This window comes from Eubalaena glacialis, chromosome 15, assembly GCF_028564815.1.
Source record: "Eubalaena glacialis isolate mEubGla1 chromosome 15, mEubGla1.1.hap2.+ XY, whole genome shotgun sequence".
NCBI lineage: Eukaryota > Metazoa > Chordata > Mammalia > Artiodactyla > Balaenidae > Eubalaena > Eubalaena glacialis.
Genome location: NC_083730.1, coordinates 58,660,584 through 58,682,891, shown reverse-complemented (window position 1 = coordinate 58,682,891; position 22,308 = coordinate 58,660,584). Strand labels below are relative to the sequence as shown.

Below are 22,308 nucleotides of genomic sequence, written 5' to 3'. Positions count from 1 at the left end.
GAGTCAAGCACTGGGACTGGAGCCCACCAAGAAACTGGCTTGTTAGCTTCCATGAGTTTCCTATGAGAACTTTCAAACCTTCCTTGTATATTATCAACGTAGTGCCCTTACACATGAAAAAAAAGTCCCGTCAAGGAATCCACAGGGAACTCGTTACAAACTCCTCCACTCCATTATTCTTCCCGCCTGATTTTAAAGCACAAGTAATGCTCTTCTTTTAAATGGAAGATGCTAAAGACCATTCTTGGCAGGAACACCGAGGTAAACCAGGAGCTCAGGTCAGCTTAAGGTACAAAGGGGGTGGGTGGGGCCTGCCAGGTGGTACTGGAGTGGTACAGGCCTTAGCGTTGTTCTCTCCAAACTGTCATGCACGTAAGACCCACCTGGGAATCCTGTTAACATGCAGCTGCTGATGCGGCAGGCCTGAAATGGGGCCTGGGATTTTGCATTTCTAACAAGCTCCCAGGTGATGCTGGTCCTAGGACCAAATTTTGAGCAGCTTGCTTTTGAAAATACCCTGAGAGCCTAAATTAATTGTGCTGCAGTGGAGCTCAGAAAGAGAGGAGGTGGTGAAAATAATCCGAAAGTTCCCCCAAATGATCCCTTGAATGTGTGATTCACCAGAAAAGACTCCTTGTTTAAACATATGTGAAGAAAACAGGCAGACACAGCTAATTTAAAAAAACAAAACAAAACGTAGCTTATTAACTTTTTTACCGTCAGAGCCTACGGCTGTTATAACGTAGATACTGCAATGTATTCATAATTCTATCTTACTTCAAATTTGTGCTTGTTTCCCCCTAATGAGCTCCGCCACTTCCAGCTTAAATCCTAGAAATGCTAACTCAGAAGTGGGGAATGTTCTTTTCACATTAGATATTTATCTTGTAAATAAACCCGGCAGGGGCCACCTGGAGTTGTTTTTTTTTTTAAGATTTTTTTTTTTTTGATGTGGACCATTTTTAAAGTCTTTATTGAATTTGTTACAATACTGCTTCTGTCTTGTGTTTTGGTTTTTTGGCTGGAAGTGTGTAGGATCTTAGCTCCCCAATCAGGGATCGAACCCGGACCCCCTGCATTGGAAGGCGAAGTCTTAACCACTGGACTGCCAGGGAAGTCCCCACCTGGAGTTTTTTAAAGGGCCCAGGGCAGGCTGTTAGTAAACCTCAGTTCTAGCATCAGCTGTGCCACTAACTAGCTGGTTAGACCACAGACCTCCTCTGAGCCTGAATTCCACATCTGTGAAATGAGAGCCTTAGAAAAAATGACTCCATCAATCCAGGCCCCTGACCTCCTTTGATTCTTTAAGTCACCAATGGCAAATATTTAACAACTTGATTTGAGCGGATTACCCTGGATCTTCCAGAAGTCCCCCTTCCTTGCAGATTTGTCTCATGCTTGTCCTCCAAGAGGTACAGAACCTCCCAGCCAGCCAGAGCCTTCTGCTTATTCCACTGTGTCGACCGCCCCCTGCAGGCGCTCCCCGGGACTGACTCGCCCGGTGATCGGGGCACGTCTCCTTAGAAACAGACTCAGTCTTACCACCACATAGACACTGGCACAGGAAAGGGTAGGACAGAGCATACGTGTCTTTTTCATTAGAGGAGCGACAAAGGCTAATTCATAAAGACCCAGAGGAGAGGAAGGGCCCTCAGGGGTTGGAAAGGGGAAGGACAAGGGGCAAGTCTTAGCTGTCCCGACAGCAGCATCTGAAAAGGGAGCTTTATTTATTGTCTAATCCCTTAGCTCCCTAGCTCATGTTTCATACACATTACTTATCAGAATCTTGGGATTTTCCACAGCAGAATATGTATAATCTATTATGTTGCTACCATAATAGAGTACATTTTGACCAGACAGCTTTTATCCCTTTTTATGTGTTAGTAAATGATTGTTCAGTGCTTCTCTATAGAAAAGTTAAACCATCCTCAGTAAGATGAATATTATCTTTGCATTCTCTCTCACTCAAAGCATAAGAAATTACTATAATTTACTGCTGCGCAAAGGTAATAAAAGTGGGTAGAAGTCGTCTTTTCAACATCTAAGCACATTTCTGGAAAAGCTTTTGACTGCCAATAGTCCTAATGATTACCGTCTTTGTACCTAATTGACTTAGTAACAGTACATGCGGTCATTTGAATACTATTTGATCCTGGTGATAATGGATTAATGGGTCGTGTCTCCATTTTGCTCACAATGCTTTAGAGTATGTTTCTGCTTTGTACTGTAGGCAATTATACTTTCTTTTCAGAATCTGTGATGTTAATGATCCTTCACATTTCCTGAAAAACCTTTTTTTTCCTTTTTGTTCAGATGAGGGGGTACTTTCTCTCTAAATATGAGTTTTAGAACCGTTGTGTTTCTACAGCTTAAGCTGATGTAAAACCTAGCCAATTAATGTGCATTCCTGTGTGTTTCGTGGCACATCAAGACTGTATTTTAAATGCCTTTTCCTATGGTCACCTCATCTTTTCATGCCTTAATTAAGGCATCAGGGTGGCTATAAGGAGCTGTAGTAGCCAGCGATGTGTTGGAAAGGCAGCGGGCAGAGGAGTAAAGTCCAGTCCCTAGAAACCACCTGCATTTCCCGGAGAATCAGAGAACAAGGGGACAGCCCCACCACCCATTGGCTCCTGCTTGCCTTCCTTTCCTGTGACAACAGCGCTGACCCATTGGGCAGGGAAATGGAATATTCAGGAAGCCTCATACAGTGGTGTCTAACCAGGCCTTCAAGCCCACACCCATGAGTACATTCTTGACATTTATATACATTACAAATTGATCACCACGGTAAGTCTAGTAACCACCTCTTACCATACAAAGTTATTACAGTATTATTGACTATATTCCCTATGCCGTACGTTAGATCCCCGTGACTTACTTATTTTATAACTGGAAGTTTGTACTCTTAATCCCCTTCACTTTTGTCACCCAACCCTTCACTCCCCTCCCCTCTGGCGACCACCCATTTGTTCTCTGTATCTATGCATCTGTCGCTGTTTTGTTTGTTCCTTTTTTGTTTTTTAGATTCCACATATAAATGAAATCAGATGGTATGTGCCTTTCTCTGTCTGACTTACTTCACTTAGCATAGTATACTCTAGATCCATCCATTTTGCGGCAGATGGCAGGATTTCACTCCTTTTTATGGCTGAGTAATATTCCTGTGTGTGTGTGTGTGTGTGTATAACACATCTTCTTTATCCATTCATCTGTTGATGGACACTTAGGTCATATTGGAAATAATGCTGCAATAAACATAGGTGTGCAGATATCTTTTCAAATTAATGTTTTCATTTTCTTTGGCTATATACCGAGAAGTGGGCTTTCTGGGTCATGAATATATGCTTAAAGCATCCATTACTCACTGCCACAGACACAGACCCTTTCTTTAATGTTTTTTCCTCGTGGCAGAAGTTTAAAAATTTGGAGATTAATTTGGTTCTGCTTATTCTCAGGCATGAACGCAGTTCCAACACCCAGCTTTGGACTAGGTGAGGAATCATGTTATTAGTTTTCTTCTACATTCTAACCCGTTCATTGTCTGAGGGTAGACTTATTTTTTAATTAAATTTTTACTTTGGTATAATTGTAGATTCCCATGTAGTCATAAAAATAATGCAGAGAGATCCCAATGGCAACGTCTTGCAGAACTACAGTACAATATCGCAGGCAGGATGCTGACACAGTCAAGATACAAAACCTTTCATCACACAAATATCCCTCATGTTGCCTTTTTAGAGCCACATTCGCTCCCCACGCACCCACACCCCTTTCTATACCCCTGGCAACTACCAACCTGTCCTCCATTTCTATGAATTTGTCATCTCAAGATGGTTATGTAAGTGGAATCCTACAGTATGTAACCTTTTGGGAATTACTTTTATTGCTCAGCATTATTCTCTGGGGATTCATCCAGGCTGTGCCGAGTAGTCTTGCATGGTATGGATGTACCACAGTTTGTTTAGCCATTCAACTGTTGAAGGACATCTGTTCCCAATTTATTATGAATAAAGCTGCTGTACCTTTCCTGTGGAGGTTTTGCAGCGAACAGAGGCTTCATTTCTCTAAGATTAATTTCCAGAAGTACAATGGCTGGTCATGTAATAGTTGCCTGTTTCATTTTTTAAGGAGCTGTCATATTATTTTTTAGAGTGGCTGCACCATTTTACATTCCCACCAGCAATCCATGAGTGATTCTGTTTCTCTAAATCCTCGTCAACATTTATGGTCATTATTTTTTCCGTTTAGCCATTCTGATAGATGTGTAATGGTATCTCATTGTGGATTTCATTTGCGTTTCCCCAGTGGCTAATGATGTTGAATATTTTTTCATGTGCTTATTTGTGAAACGTCTCTTCCCGTCTTTTGGCCATTTTCAAATTGGATTTTCTTGGGGGGGTTGGGTTTTAAAGGTGCTTTGTTTATAGAAGCTACTAGTTCTTTGTCACATGTGTGATATTCAGATATCTTCTCCAGTGTCTAGCTTGTTTTTTTCATCTTCTTAATAGTCTTTCACAGAGGAAAAGCTTTTGATGAAGTCAAATTTATCAAGTTTCCCTTTTATGGATCATTCTTCGTGTCAAATCTAAGAACCTAGTTTAGAATCCCAAAGATTTTCTTTAATGTTTTTTCTGAGTCTATTTTACATTGAAGTCCACGATCCATTTTTAGTTTATTCTTGTACAAGGTGTGAGACTTAAAGTTCATTTTGTTTGTGTATGGATGTTTACTCCAATACCATTTATGAAAAAGCCATCTTTTCTCCATGAATTGCATTTGCACTTTTGTCAATAATCAGTTGAGCATATTCATGTGGGTTTCTAGATTCTCCATTCTGTTCCATTGATCTGTGTGTCTATCCCCCCACTAACACCACACAGCTTTGATTACTATAACTATATAGTAAGTCTTTAAATTGAGTAGAGTGAATCCTCCCACTTCATTTTTCAAAATTATTTTAGCTATTCTAGTTACTTTGACTTTCCATGTAAATTTTAGAATAGTCTACTTCTATAAAAATATGTGATTTTGATAGGAAATGCATTAAACTTGCGTATCAATTTGGGGAAAATTGACACTTTTACTATGTTGGGTATTCCAACTCATAAACATGGTATGCATCTCCATTTATCTAGCTCTTCTTTGATTTCTTTCATCAGTGTTGCATACTTTTCAGTATACAAGTCCTGCATGTGTTTTGTTTATAACATGTAATTAGATTACAACTAAGTATTTTTTAAGTGATTTTTTTTTAAAGGAGGCAACACTCGTTTTTTTTTTTTTTAATTATTTATTTATTTATTTATTTTTGGCTGGGTTGGGTCTTCGTTGCTGCACGTGGGCCTTTTCTCTAGTTGCGGCGAGCGGGGGCTACTCTTCGTTGCGGTGCGTGGGCTCCTCAATGCGGCAGCTTCTCTTGTTGCAGAGCACAGACTCTAGGCACGCAGGCTTCAGTAGTTGCAGCTCACGGGCTCAGTAGTTGTGGCTCGCACACTGTAGAGCGCAGGCTCAGTAGTTGTAGCACATGGGCTTAGTTGCTCCGCAGCACGCGGGATCTTCCCGGACCAGGGCTCGAACCCGTGTCCCCTGCATTGGCAGGTGGATTCTTAACCACTGCACCACCAGGGAAGTCCCTTTAAGTGATTATAAATGGTGTTGCATATGTAATTTCAGTGTCCATGTCTTCATGCTGGTATACAGAAATACAGTTGATTTTTATATAATCTTATATCCCGTGACTTTGCTGAATTGCTAGTTCAGGAATTTTTTGCAGATTCCTTGGGATTTTCTATGTTGGCAACCTTGTCACCTACAAACAGGGACAGTTTTATTTCTTCCTTCCCAATCTGTATGCTTTTTGTTTCCTTATTGCACTGGCTAGGACTTCTAGCACGATGTTGAATAAGAGTGGTGAGAATGGACGTCCTTGCCTTGTTGTTAGCTGTAGGTTTTTTGTAGATAATCTTTAACAAATTGAGGAAGTTCCCTTCTATTTCTATTTTTCTGAGAGCTTTTATTAAGAATGAGTTGTCAAGACAGTATGGTACTGGCACAAAAACAGAAATATAGATCAATGGAACAGGATAGAAAGCCCAGAGATAAACCCACGCACATATGGTCACCTTATCTTTGATAAAGGAGGCAAGCATATACAGTGGAGAAAAGACAGCCTCTTCAATAAGTGGTGCTGGGAAAACTGGACAGGTACATGTAAAAGTATGAAATTAGAACACTCCCTAACACCATACACAAAAATAAACTCAAAATGGATTAAAGACCTAAATGTAAGGCCAGACACTATCAAACTCTTAGAGGAAAACATAGGCAGAACACTCTATGACATAAACCACAGCAAGATCCTTTTTGACCCAGCTCCTAGAGAAATGGAAATAAAAACAAAAATAAACAAATGGGACCTAATGAAACTTAGAAGCTTTTGCACAGCAAAGGAAACCGTAAACAAGACCAAAAGACAGCCCTCAGAATGGGAGAAAATATTTGCAAATGAAGCAACTGACAAAGGATTAATCTCCAAAATATACAAGCAGCTCATGCAGCTCAATATCAAAAAAACAAACAACCCAATCCAAAAATGGGCAGAAGACCTAAATAGACATTTCTCCAAAGAAGAGATACAGATTGCCAACAGACACATGAAAGAATGCTCAACATCATTAATCATTAGAGAAATGCAAATCAAAACTACAATGAGGTATCATCTCACACCGGTCAGAATGGCCATCATCAAAAAATCTAGAAACAATAAATGCTGGAGAGGGTGTGGAGAAAAGGGAACACTCTTGCACTGTTGGTGGGAATGTAAATTGATACAGCCACTAGGGAGAACAGTATGGAGGTTCCTTAAAAAACTAAAAATAGAACTACCATATAACCCAGCAATCCCACTACTGGGCATATACCCTGAGAAAACCATAATTCAGAAAGAGTCATGTACCAAAATATTCATTGCAGCTCTGTTTACAATAGCCAGGACATGGAAGCAACCTAGGTGTCCATCATCGGATGAATGGATAAAGAAGATGTGGCACATATATACAATGGAATATTACTCAGCCATAAAAAGAAATGAAATGGAGGTGTTTGTAATGAGGTGGATGGAGTTAGAGTCTGTCATACAGAGTGAAGTAAGTCAGAAAGAGAAAAACAAATACAGTATGCTAACACATATATATGGAATCTAAGGGAAAAAAAAAAAAAAAAGAGGTCATGAAGAACCTAGTGGCAAGATGGGAATAAAGACACAGACCTACTAGAGAATGGACTTGAGGATATGGGGAGGGGGAGGGGTGAGATGTGACAGGGTGAGAGAGTGTCATGGACATATATACACTACCAAATGTAAAATAGATAACTAGTGGGAAGCAGCCGCATAGCACAGGGAGATCAGCTCGGTGCTTTGTGACCACCTAGAGGGGTGGGATAGGGAGGGTGGGAGGGAGGGAGATGCAAGAGGGAAGAGATATGGCAACATATGTATATGTGTAACTGATTCACTTTGTTGTAAAGCAGAAGCTAGCACACCATTGTAAAGCAATTATACTTCAATAAAGATGTTTAAAAAAAAAAAAAAAAAAAAAAAAAAAAGAATGCTCAACATCATTAATCATTAGAGAAATGCAAATCAAAACTACAATGAGATATCATCTCACACCAGTCAGAATGGCCATCATCAAAAAATCTACAAACAATAAATGCTGGAGAGGGTGTGGAGAAAAGGGAACCCTCTTGCACTGTTGGTGGGAATGTAAATTGATACAGCCACTATGGAGAACAGTATGGAGGTTCCTTAAAAAACTAAAAATAGAACTACCATATGACCCAGCAATCCCACTACTGGGCATATACCCTGAGAAAACCATAATTCAAAAAGAGTCATGTACCAAAATGTTCATTGCAGCTCTACTTACAAAAGCCAGGACATGGAAGCAACCTAAGTGTCCATCATCGGATGAATGGATAAAGAAGATGTGGCACCTATATACAATGGAATATTACTCAGCCATAAAAAGAAACGAAATTGAGTTATTTGTAGTGAGGTGGATGGAGTTAGAGTCTGTCATACAGAGTGAAGTAAGTCAGAAAAAGAAAAACTAATACAGTATGCTAACACATATATATGGAATCTAAGGGGAAAAAAAAAGTCATGAGGAACCTAGTGGCAAGACGGGAATAAAGACACAGACCTACTAGAGAATGGACTTGAGGATATGGGGAGGGGGAGGGGTAAGCTGTGACGAAGTGAGAGAGTGGCATGGACATATATACACTACCAAATGTAAAGTGGATAGCTAGTGGGAAGCAACCGCATAGCACAGGGAGATCAGCTCGGTGCTTTGTGACCACCTAGAGGGGTGGGATAGGGAGGGTGGGAGGGAGGGAGATGCAAGAGGGAGGGGATATGGGAACATATGTATATGTATAACTGATTCACTTTGCTATAAAGCAGAAACTAACACACCATTGTAAAGCAATTATACTCCAATAAAGATGTTAAAAAAAAAAAGAGTTGTTGAATTTTGTCAAATGCATTTTCTTCATCAATCGACAAGATCATTTAATTTTTCTTCTTTAGCTTATTAATATGGTATTACATTGATTGATTTTCAAATTTTGAACCAGCCTTGCATCTCTGCAAGTGGAATACCCCATCCAAGTAGAATAAACTATTACATATTGGGGAATTATCTTGCAACCTAATGTAAACATGACTCCTAGACATTCAGGGCTGCTGCTAGCCTATGTAGTACTTTTGCACAAATTAGAAAAAGGTGTCCCTTCCTCAAATAAAGAATATGGCCAACTACCTAAGCCCAACTTAGAACCAAAACCAGGTAACTGCCACAAATAAGAAGAAAACACCTAAAGCCCTGAAACTTTAGTTTCCATCTAAAGGAACTCAGATATAATTGTAGAATCATTATTGGTAATATTTTAGGAACCATGGGAAAAGTGCCAAGAAAAATGTAAATATTATCTCAGTTTTTCCAAAGAGAGGATTCTAAAAATTGAAAATAGTTAACCTAACGTAAATCCTTGGGGAGATTTCAGAATGAATTTTTAAACAGATGGTTTGTGATGATTTAGAAAATAGGGAGCCAGCATAGATTTACTAAAAAGCAATACATAGGACTGCCTATATTTTCCTCTCTGAAATGGTTGAGACATATCAGAGGAATGTAATTGCATTTAGGGTAGCATTTAAAACATTTAAAGAGTAGATCCCGATAGGCTTGCAGGCAAAAATTGAAATCAGAGAAGCATGGGCTGGGAAATAGAGGTATATGATAAAGAGCCTAACAGCAAAGACTGTATTGTTAATGGACTGAGCCAACTCAAAAGATCATGGATTTGCCCAGTCCTAGTCAATAATTTTACAGGTGATTAGGTAAGAAAATACATGGCATGCTTATGGGGAAGGCACAAGGTAGTTAAGACTACAGAAATTAGATAGATCGACCTTCCAATTCTAAGTTTACAAACTCATCAGCCTCAGTTTCCTCATCTATAAAATAGGAATAATAATGCTTCATAACTGTTATAATGATTCATAATATTGGTGTGCTAACTAAATAAGGTATTATAGGTAAAGCATAGAACCTTGTAGCACTCACGGATTTGGGGTTTTGTTATGTTTGCTTCTGTTATCACATTTGCTGGTGACACAACTGGCAAGAATAGCTGATATATTGTGTATATTGTATGGGGATGACAGGATTAGCCTTTGGTTTCAATTTCACAGGAACAAAAGGGTCAAAAATCGTAATGACTTCACATCTTTTGAGGTGAAGATCTAAAAGTTGCCCAAAGGGAGCTTACCAGAAGCTAACAGCGTGACTATATGCCAAACTATCCAAAGCTTTCTCAGACTGCACCCCAAGATGATTTTCTACAGAACAGACAGTAACAGCCATTCTGTATTCCACACTTGTCAGTCTATATTTGAAAGGCTGAGTTTGGTTCTAGATGCTCTGTTGTCAAAGAGAAAGTAACAAATTGGACCAACCTTAGGGACGAGTCATCAAGTTAACAGAGATCCTACAAATCTTGACCTAAGAGAACCAGATAAAGGGGGTGTGTCACCAGGAGGCTTAGCTGGGGCACGACAGCTGTGTTCTAATCAACTGAAGGCTGTTAACACGGAAGACATGTCTTCTTTGAGATCTTTTGATATGCCCGTAGTGAGTGTAGACACAGAGCATTTGATAATGAGGAGTAGAAGAAAACCGACATTAAAAGAATTATTTAAGACTCTGTCTTTAGTTGCTTTTCTGTCTTCCTAAAGTTAAGTCAGAATATGAAGCACTTTATGAAAAATCTATCAAAGTACTTTCACACAGGCTTTAACGGCTCCAATGTGTCAATGTCAACTTACATCTGTGTAAGTACATCTGTTCTGCCCTGACACTTTTTAAATTGAAAGAAACACTCTGCCTTCAGCTCAAAGCAGCATTTACACCCCTCCTAAGAATTATCACTGTGGGCTCTTTACTAACTAGTACATTTGAATTGTCATCCCATCTTCCTTAGTGATGACATTATTTCTTTCCTTAACCAGTTCATAAACTGACACTCCTGTCAACAGTCTTTCTGCAATCTCTAACTGCTTATAGAATCATTTTCCAGGATGTCTTAATCATGGCAATAGCATTTATTCTCAATAATACTGTACCAAGTTTTAATTACATTACTGTTTTGCAATCACTAGAGCAGTAAAATTATACTCAGATTTATTACTATACTTTCCACCAAATAATAGAAGTATCATTTTTCTGTTTTCAGCCATAGCAATAATAGTTAGTTCCTGAAATACTACTATATTATTTTGTGTCCCAGAAACTTACCATAAATGATCAACAGAGTGTCTTTTCAGGGGAAAAATGTGACAGTTTGTTTTCATTATGTTGGTCCCCAAATTTGTTGGTAGCTTAATTGCTAATAAATGAAATAGAAGAGGTTAAATACTTCTGATAAAGTGAGATTTCTACTTTGGAGCATATACTCAAAGGAATTGAAAGCGGGGACTCAAACAGCTATTTGTACACTTAGGATTATAGCAGTGTTATTCACAATAGCTAACAGGTGGAAGCAATCCAAGTATCTGTTGATGGATAAATGGATAAACAAAATGTGGCATATATATATATATATATATATATATATATATATATATATGATGGAATATTATTAAATAACATTAAAACAAGGAAATTCTGACCCATGCTGCAACATGGATGAACCTTGAAGACATTATGCTAAGCAAAACAAGCCAGACAAAACACTGTCTGATTCTACTTATGTGAGGTACTTAGAGCCATCAGACTCATAGAGACAGAAAGTAAAGTGGTCATTGCCAGGGAAGGAAGGGTGGGGAGTTAGTGTTGAATGGGTACAGAGTTCAGTTTGATGGAAAAGTTTTGTGGTTGGAGGATGGTGATAACTGCACAACACTGAATGTTCTTAATGCCACTTAAAAATGGTTGGAATGGTGGATTTTATGTTATGTGTATTTGCCACAATAAGAGAGAGAGAGAGATGCTTATTATGCAGTAAATTCTCCAAGCTCTATAAGGTGGGTATTGCTATCTCTACTTTAAACAAGAAATAAGTGTGGCTTGCCCAGTACCACGGAGCCAACTGTGATGTGAAGGCAGGTTCACAGCACACAGAGCCAAGTTCAGCAGCGCAAGTTCCCTGCTGTGAAACTGCTTGTACTAAGGGCACCTACTCCTCCACAACAAATCTCATGTCTCTCTGAGTTATTTTAATTGATTTCGTGATCATTTTGGTCCTAAGCCAACTAAAAGGAAGAGAATTGCAGGAATTATTTTGAGGTAATACGTAAGAATTGCTTTTGTAAAACTGGTTACCCTGGAGCAGAACAAAGACAGAGAAGCCCCACTACGAAGCTGCAGCTGTTGTTCATTTCTAGGTGGGATCTGCCCACGTGGATACGCAGCGTGTGTACTCGCGCGGACCTCCTTGGCTGCTAAAATCATGCTGTAGCCCCCAAATTCCTTCATGGGGATCTTTGGAAACAATTCTTTGTGTACTAAGTGCTGTATCCTCAGCCAGCCATCAATAAAACTCTGCTGGGCACATCTGAGTATTAAGAAAGGTTCTTTCCTTACTGCTACCAAAGAGAGAAACAAATTCCCTTGGGCCATCCCGAGCACTGTCCTGTGCCCTGTGCCTCCAAGCCTTTGCTCCCTGGGTCTGGAATGCCTTCTGTCTGGCTCACTTTTACCTAGTGACAATCTACCAGAGTCTAACTCCAAGCCGTCTTCTCTCCAAAGCTCTTCTTAATGCCTCCACTCCAAAAGAGTCTCCGTTTCCTACCCTCTTCTTGAACATCTATTATAAGCACAGCACAGATTCTCTTGAAGTTCTGCATATTTGTCTCTGTCTGGAGACTGACGTTATCAAAGGCAGGAATCTTGTGTCCTCCATAGCCTCTAGCACAAGCATTACGAATAGTTGGCATTTGATTCGTATTGTTTTAAATCTAATGTTGCACAGTCTAGAGAATCAAGGGAAAGAATGTTTGAATTCCAAGTGTCAGAAGAGTCTAAATGTGATAGATAAACATATTTGGCACACTGGAAGAACTGCATTTTATGTTGAAAATTTCCGTGGCTGATGAATTATTGTGAAAAGAGCTGCACCTTTATTTTGCACAAGACCCACTTTATAACTGAAATGAATTATCCCAGCTTATAGCAGATGGCTTTGCAGAGAGTTAGCCTGCGGCTCTTTGATAATCTTCCCAGTAGAACAAGTCAACAATCCCAACCCTTATCGGTTTTTTTTCTACAGAGCGAAGTTAATGGAGCAAAGAGAAATCCCCAAGATTATTTCCTCATCTCCCTTTTACTGCACCCTGGACTTCTAAGAGATAGCAAGGTCCAGAACACTTGACAATGCCATGTGTCCCAGAAATAAGGCTGACATTCATCCCCCATGTCAAACATTTATGGAAGAAGAACAACAAAGAATATAGCAAGGGACCTATAGGAGTTTGTTCCTTCAGTTTGTATCTTAAACTATAAAAGTTGCCCCTATGTCTAAGCTGTGCTCTTCTGATAGGGCTAATCAGATGGTAAAATGGATTGCTTTATGAATTTACAATTCTAAGAAATAGAAGGAAAATGAAGTGTTTAGGGAACAACATGTTGTTGCAAAAGAAGTTTGAAAAAAGGACTCTATGTGGCTAGCAATGAATCTCTCAGTCTGTTTTTCTGGGAATGTCTTAACTTCTTTTTTGAACGATGGTTTTTCTGTATATAGATTTCTTTGTTGACAATCTTTATCTTTCAGCACTTTGAATATTTCATCTCAATGCCTTCTAGCATCCATAGCTTATGATGGGAAGTCAGCTTTTAATCTTATTGATGATTCCTTGTAAGTGGTGAGTCATTTCTTTCTGCTTTCAAGATTTTCTCATTGTCTTTGCCTTCTGACGCTATGACAAGGATATGGTTAGTGTGGCTCTCATTGAGTTTATAGTATTTTAAGTGTTTTAAGCTTCTTAGGTATGTAGATTAGTGTTTTCATCAAATTTGGGAAGTTTTTGACCACTAATTCTTCAAATATATTTTCTACCTCTTCTTCTGGAACTCCAATTACGTGTATGTTGATGTGTTTGATGGTGTCCCACAAGTCTTTGAAACTGTTTATTTTTCTTTATTCTTTTCCTGTTTCTCAGGCTGCATAATCTCTCTTCAGGTTTGATTCTTCTTCGAGGGGCTTGCTGTGAGCCCCTTGAGTAAATTTTTCATTTTAGTTATTATTATGTAGTTATTACTAGGAATGAGAATTTATTACTTATTTATTTCATTTCAGAAAACAATCGTTATTTTCAACTCCAAAATTTATTGATTCTTTTTTTTGTTATATCTCTCTCTCTATTGATAGTCTCAATTTGGTGATACATAGTTGTCATGCTTTCCGTTAAATCTTTACACATACTGCCTTTAGTTCTCTGAAAATATTCATAACTGATTTAAGGTCTTTGTCTGTTAAGTCCAACATCTGGCTCCCTTCAAGGACATTTTTTATTAGCTGCTTTTTCTCTGTATTTGATCCATAATTTCTCGTTTGTTTGCAGGTCGCATTATTTTTTGTGGAAAATCGTACATTTTAGATATTACAGCAACTCTTGAACCAGATATTCCCCAATTCCTTTTTATTTAAATCTTTATATTGAAAAATAAAACACATATACAAAAATCACACAAAATACATGACTTAATGAATTATCATAAGGCAAATACCCTTGAAACTACCATCCAGATCAAGTATCTCCCTCTCCTAAAAAGTAGCCACTATCTGGACTTTTATGGTAATCATTACCTTGTCTTTGTTTATGGTTTTATTGTCCAAAGTGTCCTTCCCTTAATACTATACTTCATGTTTCCCACTTCCTGAATTTGATATATATTTTGAGTTTCTTAATCTACAAATTTCCCCCTCCATCCTTTCTCTCCCTCCCACCCCAGTTTATTTTATTCATTTTGTTTGTTTGTTCTACCTTGCTACTGCTTATTCTTTAGCAACTTTCCTGGACTAGCTCTTTAGATTCTGGATTCCCTACAACATATATCTACTGACTTCTCTGCCTCCTTTTTTTAAATTCTTGCTTTTATTTTTAAACCTGGCTTCCTTGGGTTCACCCTGGGGTCATCATAGTTTAGTGATTAGCCAGTGATTGGTCAGAATATTTTCTAAATACTTTAAACCAATAAGTCTTCCACCTTTTGCCAATGGCATCTGTCTATGAAGGCACACTTTCAAATTTCAGGAAGTTTACAAATCAGCCTTAGCTTTAAATTCCTGCTTATGCAGGGTTTCAAGGTCAGCCACAGGTGAGTGACCAAAGTCCTTTCTTTTCTTAGGTCTTTCCTGGGCATGTGCACAGCCTTGTGCATACATGAAGCCTTCTAGGTTCTTAAGCAGCACATCAAAACTTTTAAATATCCTCTATAGCCATCAAATTTTCCAGGTCTTTCTTTTAAATTTTGGGCTAGGCTCTTGTTTTGCTCCAACTGAAATTATAACCTCAGGTAACTATGATGTTAGCAATTTCAGCCAATTACTACTGTTTTTGGTAACAACCTGGGATAGGGGTTTTTCCACAGAATTGAGCTCCCAGTCAGATCAAATAGTATCAACACTCTGGGGATGGGGCTTTTCCAGGGAGGTGAGAGACCAGTCAAAACATCACCATGCACTGAAGATGATGCTTTCAACCGAGCTCCATGAGGTACATCCCCTGTGTTGGTTTTGAGGCTTCCGTGGTTTGTGGCTGCTATGCCAAGGAGCTGAGAAGCATGGGAATGGGGGTATCTACATTCAGTACTTTTTCTTGCATAAATAATTTTCAGTTTGTTCTCTGAGTTCAATTTCCAGAGTTCTGTAATGGTTGATGTTGCCAGTAGTTCTGCAATTGCTTTTGTGTAGACTAAGACTCACTGAGGTCCTTCCTCTGTCATTCCAGAAGTCCCACCTCATATGTGAAGTTTCTTGCTCTGTTATCTTGAATAATATTTTCCTATAAACCTTTACGGTCATGAGAATTGAAAAAACATATGCCAACACAAAAATTTGAACATGATTGTTCATATCGGCATAATTCATAAAAGCCAAAAAGTGGAAACATACCAAGTGTCTGTCAACTGATGAATGGACAAACAAATTAAGGTATAAATCCATGCCATGAAATATTATTCAGCCATAAAAAGGAATGAAGTACTGATACATGTTACAACATGGATGAACCTTGAAAACATCATGATAAGTGAAAGAAGCCAGTGGGAAAAAGCCACAGATTATATGATTCCATATGTATCAAATGTCCTGAACAGACAAAGACATAGAGACAAGAGGTAGATTAGTGGTTTCCAAGGGTTAGTAGTAAGGAGGAATAGAGAGAGACTAGTAATGGGTACAGGAATGTGGACAGGGAGGGGGAATGAAAACATTCTAAAATTAGTGGTTACGGTTGCACAACTCTGTGAATATACTAAAAACCACTGAACTGTACATGTTAAAAGGGTGAATTTTATGGTGTATGAATTTTATCGCAATAAAGCTTTAAAAATCCTTTATAGGGTCTTTACCTATAAGTAAGAGAATTTTGAAATTTTGGCAACTATTTCAGGTCTAGAGTAGTGATCAACTGAGTTACCCTCTCATTCATTTATGTATTCATTCATCTATTTCATGGGGTGATTCATGTGCAGTGCCTGGCATAAAGGAAGCACTCAGGTAGGTGTTAGTCATCATTAGTCATTTTAAAAATGTAAGGGCTAGTGTACCACTGCATAACAAAATGAATGAAATACTGACTCCACCTTCTAAGAACTCAAAAATCTAAGGAGTACACAGACATATAAACAAAAAACTACAACAATGGGAAAAGTGTGTGGCAGAGAAATATAAAAGACACTACAGGAGTACAGATGGAGAAGTAGTTTATTTAGTCAGGGAGAACAAAGGAGGCTTTCTAAAGAGAACTGACTAGAATCCCATTAGACTCAGTGATCTGGAATCATGATTCCAGATTCTCCCAGCAATAGGTGCTCTAACACCTAGTGACCTGATAAATGAGTTGAAGTAAGAGTTCTGTGGGTAGAAAGTGGAGGAAGAAGTGTATTCCAAGCAAAAAACAAAAACAAAAGACCAGCATGTGCAGAGATAAAGAAGCATGAGAGTGTATGCATGGTACATGTGAGGAAGTAGCAAAAGGTGATACTAGAAAAGTAAGTACAGAGTTTAGACTTTCTCCCACCGATGAAGAGGATTCACAGAGGACTTTTAGGCAAGAGAGTGTCCTAATCACTAGCAGGAGAAGAGAGATGCACTGGAGGGGACAAGACCGGCCATAGGGAGCCTGGTTTGGGAGGATCAAGATGAAGACTGAACTAAGGAAGTAATGAAGCAAGAAGGGTGAGGAAGACGTGGAGGAAAGGAATTGCAAGTGTATCCAGGAAGTAAAACTGAGAAAATTTGATCATCAGCTGGATTTGGACAGTTAAGAGGGAAACAGGATAAACACCTGGATATTTGGTTTGGTTGACAGGATAAATTTCAATGCCATTCATCTCAATGTGGAATAAGTAAAAAGGAGCAAATCTGAGGGAAAAGGTAACATGTTCATTTGGGGGTTGTGATGAGTATTTGATACCTGTGGAACACGTGGGTAGAAATGCACAGTTAATATTGGAAGTTTAGTTTTGAAGTTTAAGAGCTATGGGCTACAAATAGATCTGTGAGTTGTCAGGATAAAGTTAGTAGTAGAAGCCACTGAGCAGATGAGGTTGTCCAAGGAGAGAATGTAGAAAAAATGAGAATATAAAGAACTGTAAAATCTTAGGGAATAAGAACATTTGAGGGGCTTCCCTAGTGGCGCAGTGGTTAAGAATCTGCCTGCCAATGCAGGGGATACGGGTTCGAGCCCTGGTCTGGGAAGATCCCACATGCCGCGGAGCAACTAAGCCCGTGAGCCACAACTACTGAGCCTGCGCGTCTAGAGCCTGTGCTCCGCAACAAGAGAAGCCAGGACAATGAGAAGCCTGCGCACCGCGATGAAGAGTGGCCCCCGCTCGCCGCAACTAGAGAAAGCCTGCGCACAGAAACGAAGACCCAACACAGCCATAAATAAATTAATTAATTAATAAAAAAAAAAAAGAACATTTGAGGGCAAGGGAGAGGAATAGGAACCCCATGAGAGTGCAGGCAAGATACCCCAAGAAATAGGAGATGGGAAGAGAATACAGAAGTCAGGGAAAGACCAAGGTTCCCTCTCAATTACCTTGAACACGACATAACTTCTCGAAACCATGGTTTCCTTATCTGTAGGTTGGTATTAATAATAACTAAGTGGTTTGTAAATGGTAATAAATGTCAGCTATTATTATAAAGTAGAAATAACTCAAGAGTTCAGAGCTGCCAAAGTGAACAACTTGAATGCAAGTTATACTTTCAGAAGGACTATAAAGGCATCATACATGAAGTTGCTGAGAAGAAAGCTGGGCTCGGTTTTACCAAAGCAGGTTGACCAAAAGAACACCCTGCATTAGATTCCCCAAAACTAGTAACTGAGCAGTGTCACCCACTAAGTACCATTTTCCACACTGAGGCCCAAGGAATCAAAGCCTCTCAGTTGAAGCCATGAATGCTTGTGAGAGTGAATTGATAACAGAGTCATGACCAAGGACAAAATACTTTCATCTTCAAAACAGAGCAATTGGATTAACCCCAGAGTCAATAAAATGTTTCCTCTGAGTCCTATCGAATAACCTGACATTTCAATGCTTTTATAAGTCGGAGTCAAGGCAAAGTGGGAGAAAAAAAACAAACAAACAAATTAGGATACAGATCAATCAGTAAGATGGTCCATCACCTCCAGAAATTCTCCCATTAGACTCACAGAGTCATGAAGCATTTCCTTCTCTGGAGGAAAAAAAATTCAAACCATCTGAAGTTATATTTTTTCAGCTTTATTATCCATTCTGACAAACTTGTATATATTCGTATATATTATAACATGTATATATTATAACTGACAAAATGGTATATACTTAAAGTGTACAATGTGATAGTTTGACTGCATGTTTTTTGAAATGATTACCACAATCAGGTTAATTATTACCTCCATCACCTCACCTTTTGTGTGTGTGTGGTGAGAATGCTTAAGTTCTACTCTCCTAGCAAATTTCAAGTACATGACACAGTATTATTCACTCTAGTTACCATGCTGTACATTAGTTCCCCAGAGCTTATTCATCTTGTGGAATTATAATTTTAGTGACATATTACAGGGTTAATCATTTTCTCTTTGGGGACATTGATTTAAAATGTTGTGTTCCGGACAGAGAAAACAGACTTGTGGTCCCCAAGGGAGAGGGTTGGTAGAGGAGAGGGTTGGTAGTTGGATTGGAAGTTTGGGATTAGCAGAGGCAAACTAGTATATATAGAATGGATAAACAACAAGGTCCTACTGTATAGTACAGGGAACTATATTCAACATCCTGTGATAAACCATAATGAAAAAGAATGTGTGTATATATATATATATATGTGTGTGTGTGTGTATATATATACACACACATTTATATATATATATATAGAGAGAGAGAGAGAGAGAGAACTGAATCACTTTGCTGTACAGCAGAAATTAACATAACATTGTAAATCAACTATACTTCATATAGGTTATTATCACTATTCTTTTCCATTGTGGTAAATCAACTATACTCCAATAAAATTAAAATATTTTAAAACATTAAAAAAAACTATACTTCAATAAAATAAAAATTTTGTTTAAACGTTGTGTTCCAAGTATTATTGCATTTTCTCTATTTGCAGTGGCACTCTTACTGATACACTAGCCAAGTGTGTTTGTCTAGCTGCTCCACTGCCACCTAAGGGCGTCGTCCCACCTTTGGGTGCAGTTAAAGGACATGATAATGAATGGGGCTCAACCAGGCCAAAATCTCAGTTCAGTTGGGATAAGCCATGAGAGGTTAACTTAGCATAAGCAATCTGGGGAGAAAGTGAAAAATGATGGATGCCATTTGAATAGGCTAACATTGATAAATAATTAATCTTACACGAGAGCTAATATTTCTGAATAGGCACACTCCTTTCCTTCCTAGCAAATCAACTTCCTCTTGAGGTGAAAATAATCACTGCATTCTTTTTTGGAATTTCTTTCATGACTGTTTCAGCGTCAGTAGCACATGTACATACTGTACCCTTTATGTTGACAGCTGTGGGCTCTGCTCTCTAAGTGGACAAGATAAAAGAGTTCATTTCCTTATATTCAGTGTATCATTAAAGAATGCATTGTTTTATCAGAAATGACTCACCAAAGTAGAACTATTCAATCTCTTCTGAATGATTTTTCAGTTTGGAATTTGGGAATTATGCCTTATTTCATAACAAGCGGCCAGGGTGAATGATTATTTCAATGATGCTTCATTTCTCCATCTCAGCCAGCAGACAGACACTCATTTCTCAAAACATTGGGTTTTCACTTCTTCTTTTGAATGGAGATCATTTACAAAACAGCCACCCCCAATGCTGCCCTGATAACCGCTTGGAAGAGCAGCATTATTTATGTTGGCAATATCATTGCTCTGGGTCAGGTTACAAAATAGCCAAAGAAACACATTTGTCACCTCTCAAGTTCTATGTGAAAGTGAACTTCAGGTTATAAATGCTTCTAGCTAAGTCTCTCTTTTCCTAGAAGAAATCTCAAAGGGAAAATTTATTCTTCAGTTTATTTGTTTTTTGGCTGGAATTTTTGGCATAGGCATTTATAAAGTGGTCCATGGGGAATCTCCAAAATGGCACAGGATCCAAAGGGAACACTGCTAGAACAATCAGTTTCTCTTTTGTGGTAGTAAAATACATAAGAGGTTTCCTTTTGATGTTAAATTCTAGATCTGTTCTAATTTGTCCCCTCCTTCAGTGTAGTTGCAAAAAGTGGCTGTTAATCAAATTCTCAGCTTTTAGTATAAAATTTATAGATTAATTTAGGGAAATTTTAACTTTTTTTACAATATTGAGTTTTCCCTCCAGGAAATTTGTTTTCCTCTTTTATTAGGACTTGTTTATTGCCCTCCATAAAATTTTTTTTTTTTTTTTTGGCTGCGTTGGGTCTTCGTTGCTGCGCTCGGGCTTTCTCTAGGTGCGGTGAGCGGGGGCTACTCTTCCTTGCGGTGCGCTGGCTTCTCATTGCGGTGGCTTCTCTTGTTGCAGAGCACGGGCTCTAGGCTCGCAGGCTCAGTAGTTGTGGCGCACGGGCTTAGTTCTCCGCTGCATGTAGATCTTCCTGGACCAGGGCTCGAACCTGTGTCCCCTGCATTGGCAGGTGGATTCTTTTTTTTTCCTTTTTTTTTTTCCTTTTTTAACATCTTTATTGGAGTATAATTGCTTTACAATGGTGTGTTAGTTTCTGCTGTATAACAAAGTGAATCAGCTATATGTATATATATATCCCCATATCCCCTCCCTCTTGCGTCTCCCTCCCACCCTCCCTATCCCACCCCTCTAGGTGGTGACAAAGCACCGAGCTGATCTCCCTGTGCTATGCAGCTGCTTCCCACTAGCTATCTATTTTACATTTGGTAGTGTATATACGTCCATGCCACTCTCTCACTTCGTCCCAGTTTACCCTTCCCCCTCCCCGTGTCCTCAAGTCCATTCTCTACGTCTGGCAGGCAGATTCTTAACCACTGCGCCACCAGGGAAACCCTGCCCTCCATAAAGTTTTATCACTTTTTTCAAAAATTTCTGGTGCATTTCTTTTTTGTAATTTCTACTTATTTTATAATGTTTTGCCGTTTTGAATGGGATTTTTAAATTAAAATTTCTACTTGGTGGTGGAAGTATATAGAAAAATTATTAATTTCTCTATTTTTACCCTGTATGTAACTATTTGGGGGATCACTCTTATTAGTTCTCATAGTTTTTCAGTTGATATTCTTTTACCTTCCAGCTAATTAATTGTATAATCTGTAAACACTCAAAGTTCACCTTTTCTTCACAATATTTATATTCGTATTTCTTTTTTTTTTTTCTAATTTCATTAGCTAGGATCTCCAGAATAATGATAAATAATAGCAGCTATATTGGGCCTACATCTATCTCCTTATCAACTTTAATTTTTAATTGCAAGCAATGTTACAGCAAAAAATTTTTTAATTTAATAATGAAAGAAAAATCGCCCTGAATCCCACGTGAGAACAAACTTTAAAAATTAGTAATAAACACAGACATAGAAAACAAACTTGTGGTTACCAAAGGGGAAAGAGGGGGAGGGGGATAAATTAGGAGTTTGGGATTAAAACATACAAACTACTGTACATAAATAGATAAACAACAAGGACTTACTGTATAGCACAGGGAACTGTATTCAATATCTTGTAATAACATATAATAGAAAAGAATATGAAAAAGAATAGATATATATGTATAACTGAATCACTTTGCTGTACACCTGAAACTAACACAACATTGTAAATCAACTATATTTCAGTAAGATTTTTTTTAAATTACTAAAAAAATAATTGTTTGTACGTGTATAGAAAGGGTAAGGAAGGACGTACACTGAGCTGCTCTAGGTAGTTCTTTCAGGGGAGTGGAATTCTGGAGCAGGAAGAAGGGGAGTGGAGACCCACTTTCTGCTTTGAGCACCTATGGATAGCTTGGCTGTTTGCAAGGAGAAATTTCTACTTTTATAATTTTAAAATGCATCTGGGACACAACATTGTAAATCAA

General features: G+C 38.5%; 1 protein-coding gene across 4 annotated transcripts in view; it reads left to right on the top strand.

The window, feature by feature from the left end:
* Positions 1–22,308, top strand: part of DLGAP1 (DLG associated protein 1) — an 871,245-nt gene that overhangs the window by 665,513 nt on the left and 183,424 nt on the right. The gene's annotated exons all lie outside the window — the stretch shown is intronic.